This window comes from Hypomesus transpacificus, chromosome 2 (genome assembly GCF_021917145.1).
Source record: "Hypomesus transpacificus isolate Combined female chromosome 2, fHypTra1, whole genome shotgun sequence".
Taxonomy (NCBI): domain Eukaryota; kingdom Metazoa; phylum Chordata; class Actinopteri; order Osmeriformes; family Osmeridae; genus Hypomesus; species Hypomesus transpacificus.
In genome coordinates this window covers 1,792,609-1,798,608 of record NC_061061.1, presented here as the reverse complement: position 1 = coordinate 1,798,608, position 6,000 = coordinate 1,792,609, and positions in this window count along the sequence as shown.

Sequence of the window (6,000 nt, the reverse complement as noted above, 5' to 3'; positions counted from 1 at the left end):
GGTAGAACATGGGGATGGGTACAGCTCAGTGGTAGAACATGGGGATGGGTATAGCTCAGTAGTAGAACATGGGGATGGGTATAGCTCAGTGGTAGAACATGGGGATGGGTATAGCTCAGTGGTAGAACATGGGGATGGGTACAGCTCAGTGGTAGAACATGGGGATGGGAATACTGCCCTGCAAAAGCTAAGCGCAGTAACTACGCAAAACGTGAAACTGAGAGATGATTTCTAAGTTCTTTGACTATCCAGCGAGATGTGTTGTAGGTAGATTAGTGGTAGTGCACTGATTGAACATATATTGATGAAGTGATATTTATTAATTAAAAAACACAGCCACAGATTTGACCCATGACCCCAAAATGCAGATACTTCACTCTGTCTTTGGATTTCCTTAAATAGCTACACAGGTAATGCAGAAGATAAGTGCAGTAACTACAATGTTGTTTTCCAGTTTTCTTTGTAATTTCAGTAAAACAAACGATTTTGACTATTTTAATATTTTGTAAATGTATTTAATAGGGCTGTCAAACTATTAAAATATTTATTCACGATTAATCACATTAATGGCATAGTTAACTCGCGATTAATCACACATTTTTTATCTATTCTAAATGTCCCTTGATTTCTTTTTGTCCCATAATTTTTTCTAATACGACAAATTCAACGAAAAAACACACAAATCACTTTGGTCTTGTCAATGGAACCATTTGGCAACTTTTTAAAAGTAAACTTTCCATTCAGAAACTTATTGGCATCCATTTTGGCGTCTCGCGTTCGCCATCCACTAAAAACGTAATGTTAGCCTACTGCTCTTTAGCCCCAAACAAGTGTGTGTGGCGTGCCTGTTGTTTTGTTTCCGGTATAGCTAGATCCGGTGTGGTGATGTCGTTTTTCTAACCTCAGTTGTTGTTGCAACAGCATGTGAAAAAAACTACAACGTTTGCTAGGCCAATAGGAACGTTAATCTTGCGATAAAATAATTAACGCCGTAAATAACGAGTTTAACTGACAGCACTAATTATTACCATTTGCTACACAACATAATCCACAAAGAGCAGTGCAGAGTTAAGTGTAGATGTCCTGATGTATGAAGGTCTCTCCCCTTCAAGCTACCCAGTGTGATGCTCCGCTCTCAGAGGAGGAGCCAGGAGCAGAATCTGAAAACAGGAGGGCCACGCTCCTCGTCTCCAGATTAAAAAGGTGATATGCACACCTCCCTATCTCTGCTGGTCTGCTGCTGGATGTCTAATCACCTGCCTGGCACTGATACTGAGAGAGAGGGGGGGGGGCAGAGAGAGAGAGAGAGACAGAGAGAGACAGAGAGAGATAGAGAGGGAGGGAGAGAGACATAGAGACAGAGAGAGAGAGAGACATAGAGACAGAGAAACAGAGAGAGAGAGAGAGAGAGAGAGAGAGAAGGGTGAGAAGTACTGTAGAAAGAGAAAGAGAAACAGAGAGAGAGGAGAATATGAGAGAGAGAGAGAGAGAGAGAGAGAGAGAAAGAGAGAATAAGAGAGAGAGAGAATTTGAGAGAGAGAACAAGAGAAGAGAATAAGAGAGAGAGAGGAGAGAGACTGAGAGAGATACACGCGCACAATCTGGGAATCAAATGGCTGAGACCAGGGTGTTTTCAGTCGAGCAGAGATACAGCGACCAGGGTGACATTCAGAGGTGATGGGGACCACAGCCTCCGCAGGACCGTGGAGGAACACCAGGGTTCTACTGAGGAAAGTTCTGCTGAGGAAGGTTCTGCTGAGGAAGGTTCTGCTGAGGAAGGTTCTACTGAGGAAGGTTCTCCTGAGGAAGGTTCTGCTGGGGTCTCATGGCTCCCGATCCAGCTCCCTACAAACATTAGAACTGCTGATGCAGGCAGGACGGACATTTTTGCTTCGTTCTCAAGAATATCTTTGTTCTGTTTCCAATACAAATAGAAGAAAATTTAAATATTGCTACCTTCTCCAGTGGGCTGAGCCTGTGTGTGTGTGTGTATGTGTGTGTTTGAACTCAAAGGAAAGCAGAGGATGTATATACCCTGTGGACTACACAACACACTAACCCTGACCCTGGCCCAATACCATAAGAGAGGAGGAGGAGAAGGAAGTACAGAAGAGAGATCTGGAATGATGGGAGGATGAGAATAAGAGGATAAGCAGTGAAGGGGAGAGAGAAATAGAAAGAGGAGACATATGAGATTGCGAGTGGGGGAGAGTGAAGAGGAGAGTGGGGGTGTCTGGTCAGAGTGAAGAGGAGAGTGGGGGTGTCTGGTCAGAGTGAAGAGGAGAGTGGGGGTGTCTAGTCAGAGTGAAGAGGAGAGCAGGAGAGAGGGAGACTGGAGAGAGCGGGAGAGAGAGAGCAGGAGAGAGAGGGAGACTGTAGAGAGAGGGAGACTGGAGAGAGCGGGAGAGAGAGAGCAGGAGAGAGAGGGAGACTGGAGAGAGCGGGAGAGAGAGAGCAGGAGAGAGAGGGAGACTGTAGAGAGAGGGAGACTGGAGAGAGCGGGAGAGAGAGAGCAGGAGAGAGAGGGAGACTGGAGAGAGCGGGAGAGAGAGAGCAGGAGAGAGAGGGAGACTGTAGAGAGAGGGAGACTGGAGAGAGCGGGAGAGAGAGAGCAGGAGAGAGAGGGAGACTGGAGAGAGCAGGAGAGTGAGAGAGCAGGAGAGTGAGAGAGCAGGAGAGAGGGAGACTGGAGAGAGCAGGAAAGTAAGAGAGCAGGAGAGAGAGAGGGAGACTGGAGAGAGTGGGAGAGAGAGAGCAGGAGAGAGAGGGAGACTGGAGAGAGCGGGAGAGAGAAAGCAGGAGAGAGAGGGAGACTGTAGCGAGCAGGAGAGTGAGAGAGCAGGAGAGAGAGAGACTGGAGAGAGCAAGAGAGGGAGCAGGAGAGAGAGAGCAGGAGAGAGAGGGAGACTGGAGAGAGTGGGAGAGAGAGAGCAGGAGAGAGAAGGAGATTGGAGAGAGCGGGAGAGAGAGAGCAGGAGAGAGAGGGAGACTGCAGAGAGCAGGAGAGTGAGAGAGCAGGAGAGAGAGAGACTGGAGAGAGCAAGAGAGAGAGAGACTGGAGAGAGCAGGAGAAAGAGAGAGAGAGAGCAGGAGAAAGAGAGAGAGAGCAGGAGAAAGAGAGAGAGAGCAGGAGAAAGAGAGAGACTAGAGAGAGCAGGAGAGAGAGAGCAGGAGAAAGAGAGAGAGACTAGAGAGAGCAGGAGAGAGAGAGCAGGAGAAAGAGAGAGAGAGCAGGAGAGAGAGAGCAGGAGAAAGCGAGAGAGAGAGAGAGCAGGAGAGACACTGCGTCTCATTAGTCATGCTGTTCATCTCTCCTCCCACACCTCCACATCCCACAGCCCCCAGCCCGGCTACCAGCCAGGCCCTCCCCCTCCCTCCTTTCCTCCCTCCCCCCTGCATCCCCTTCCAGCCCCCATAATCACGCCTGCAATCACAGCCACTAATTAGGTTAATTAATTTGTCTTGGGCCTTGTAGGAACTTGGCTGATGAGGCAGCCATAATAGCCGCAGCACTGGGGCCCCTCGTAAAAGAGAGGGGGGAGAGAAAGAGAAAAGAGAGAGGAGAGAAAAGAGACATAAGGGGGGAGAGAAAGGGAGACAGGAGAGAGGAAAGAGAGAGCAGAGACAGGGAGACAAGAGAGAAGGGGGAGAGAGGAAAGAGGAAAGAGAGGGTGTGTCTGTCCCACCCTAAAACAGGCAGGACCAGAAAACAAGACATCCCCGCTCACCCCTCCTCCTCTCTTCCCCTCTACTTCCTCTTCCTCCCTCCTCTCTTCCCCTCTACTTCCTCTTCCTCCCTCCTCTCTTCCCTTCTACTTCCTCTTCCTCCCCTCCTCACCCATCTTGTCCTCCTCTCGCCCTCTCTTCCTCCTCTCCTTTCATCTAATCCTCCTCTGAAACTGGAGAGGGTTTTAAGAGGAGGACGGGGTATTAAAGGCTGGAGGGAGTTTTAGAGGCTGTAGAGAGGGGGTATTAGAGGCTGTAGAGAGGGGGTATTAGAGGCTGGAGAGGGGGTATTAGAGGCTGGAGAGGGGGTATTAGAGGCTGTAGAGAGGGGGTATTAGAGGCTGGAGAGGGGGTATTAGAGGCTGTAGAGAGGGGGTATTAGAGGCTGGAGAGGGGGTATTAGAGGCTGTAGAGAGGGGGTATTAGAGGCTGGAGAGGGGGTATTAGAGGCTGTAGAGAGGGGGTATTAGAGGCTGTAGAGAGGGGGTATAAGAGGCTGGAGAGGGGGTATTAGAGGCTGGAGAGGGGGTATTAGAGGCTGGAGTGAATGTAGAATCATCACATCACAATCAACTATCCATAAGAAGAGATGAACCCACTCTGATTAACACTGGGATCTGATTACAGCAATCACCCAGAGTACACCCTGGCCTGACACACATACATACACACACCACATACACAAACATGAATACACACACACGTACACACACCATTTACACAAACACACACATACATGAATACACACACACACCACATCCACAAACGCACATACATACATACACACACAAAAGGACAGGTCAGGTAAAACACAGGTCTGGTAGGTAAAGGACAGGTCTGGTAGGTAAAACACAGGTCTGGTAGGTAAAGGACAGGTCTGGTAGGTAAAGGACAGGTCTGGTAGGTAAAGGACAGGTCTGGTAAAGGACAGGGCAGGTAAAGGACAGGGCAGGTAAAGGACAGGGCAGGTAAAGGACAGCTTTTGCAGGTAAAGGACAGGTTTGGCAGGTAAAGGACAGGTCTGTGAGTAGAGTGCAACGAACATGTTCCCATGATGGACTGATGCTGTTGCCCATACAGAAGGGGGTTCCCTCACACACACCCTCACACACCCCCTCACACCCCTACACACCCCCTCACACCCCTACACACCCCCTCACACCCCTACACACCCCCTCACACCCCCTCACACACACCCCTTCACACCCCTACACACCCCCTCACACACACCCCTTCACACCCCCTCACACACACCCCTTCACACCCCCTCACACCCCCTCACACACACCCTCACACACACCCACACACCCCTTCACACCCTCTCACACACCCTCTCACACCCCCCTACACCCCCCCTCACACACCCCCCTACACCCCCCCCCTACACACCCCTCTACCCCCCACATTTCATCCACCTCACACTAATCCTCACCTCACACTAATCCTCACATCCTCCTAGACCACTAACTCACCACACCCATCTAACCCCCATCTACCCCACCCCACCTATTTCTACCCCCCTCACCCCCCCCCCCCCCCCCCCCCCGGCTCCCCCTGGGCCATCCTGCCCCCTGCAGTGCTGCCCCCTAACCCCCTGGAGGTTTGCTGCTTGAGTAGGGGAGCAGTGTGTGTGTGTGTGTGTGTGTGCATTGGGTTGGGTGAGGGCCCCATCATGATTTAGGCTCCCATGCTAATTTAATCAATTCGAGTACCAGCCCTGTGGCTCATTAGAGGCAATTTGAAGGGGGCTCGGTGATCCTACCTCCAAACATAGATACACACACACATGCACAATCACATACACACACGCATTCATGCACAATCACATACAAACGCACGCACACACGATCACATGCACACACACACACACACACATCCATATCTTTTAGTGGAAACACAGACACATTCTTATACCCAAACACACACACAGTCACACACATACACAGTCACAGATACACACACACAGCCACACGTAAATACACACAGCCAGAGATGCACACACACACAATCACATGCACAAACATACACATGCACAGATACACTATCAGATGCACACACACACAATCACATGCACAAACTTACACATGCACAGATACACTATCAGATACACACACACACAATCACATGCACAAACTTACACATGCACAGATACACTATCAGATACACACACACACAATCACATGCACAAACATACACATGCACAGATACACTATCAGATGCACACACAGACAATCACATGCACACACTCACTTAAATACATACACAATCACACAC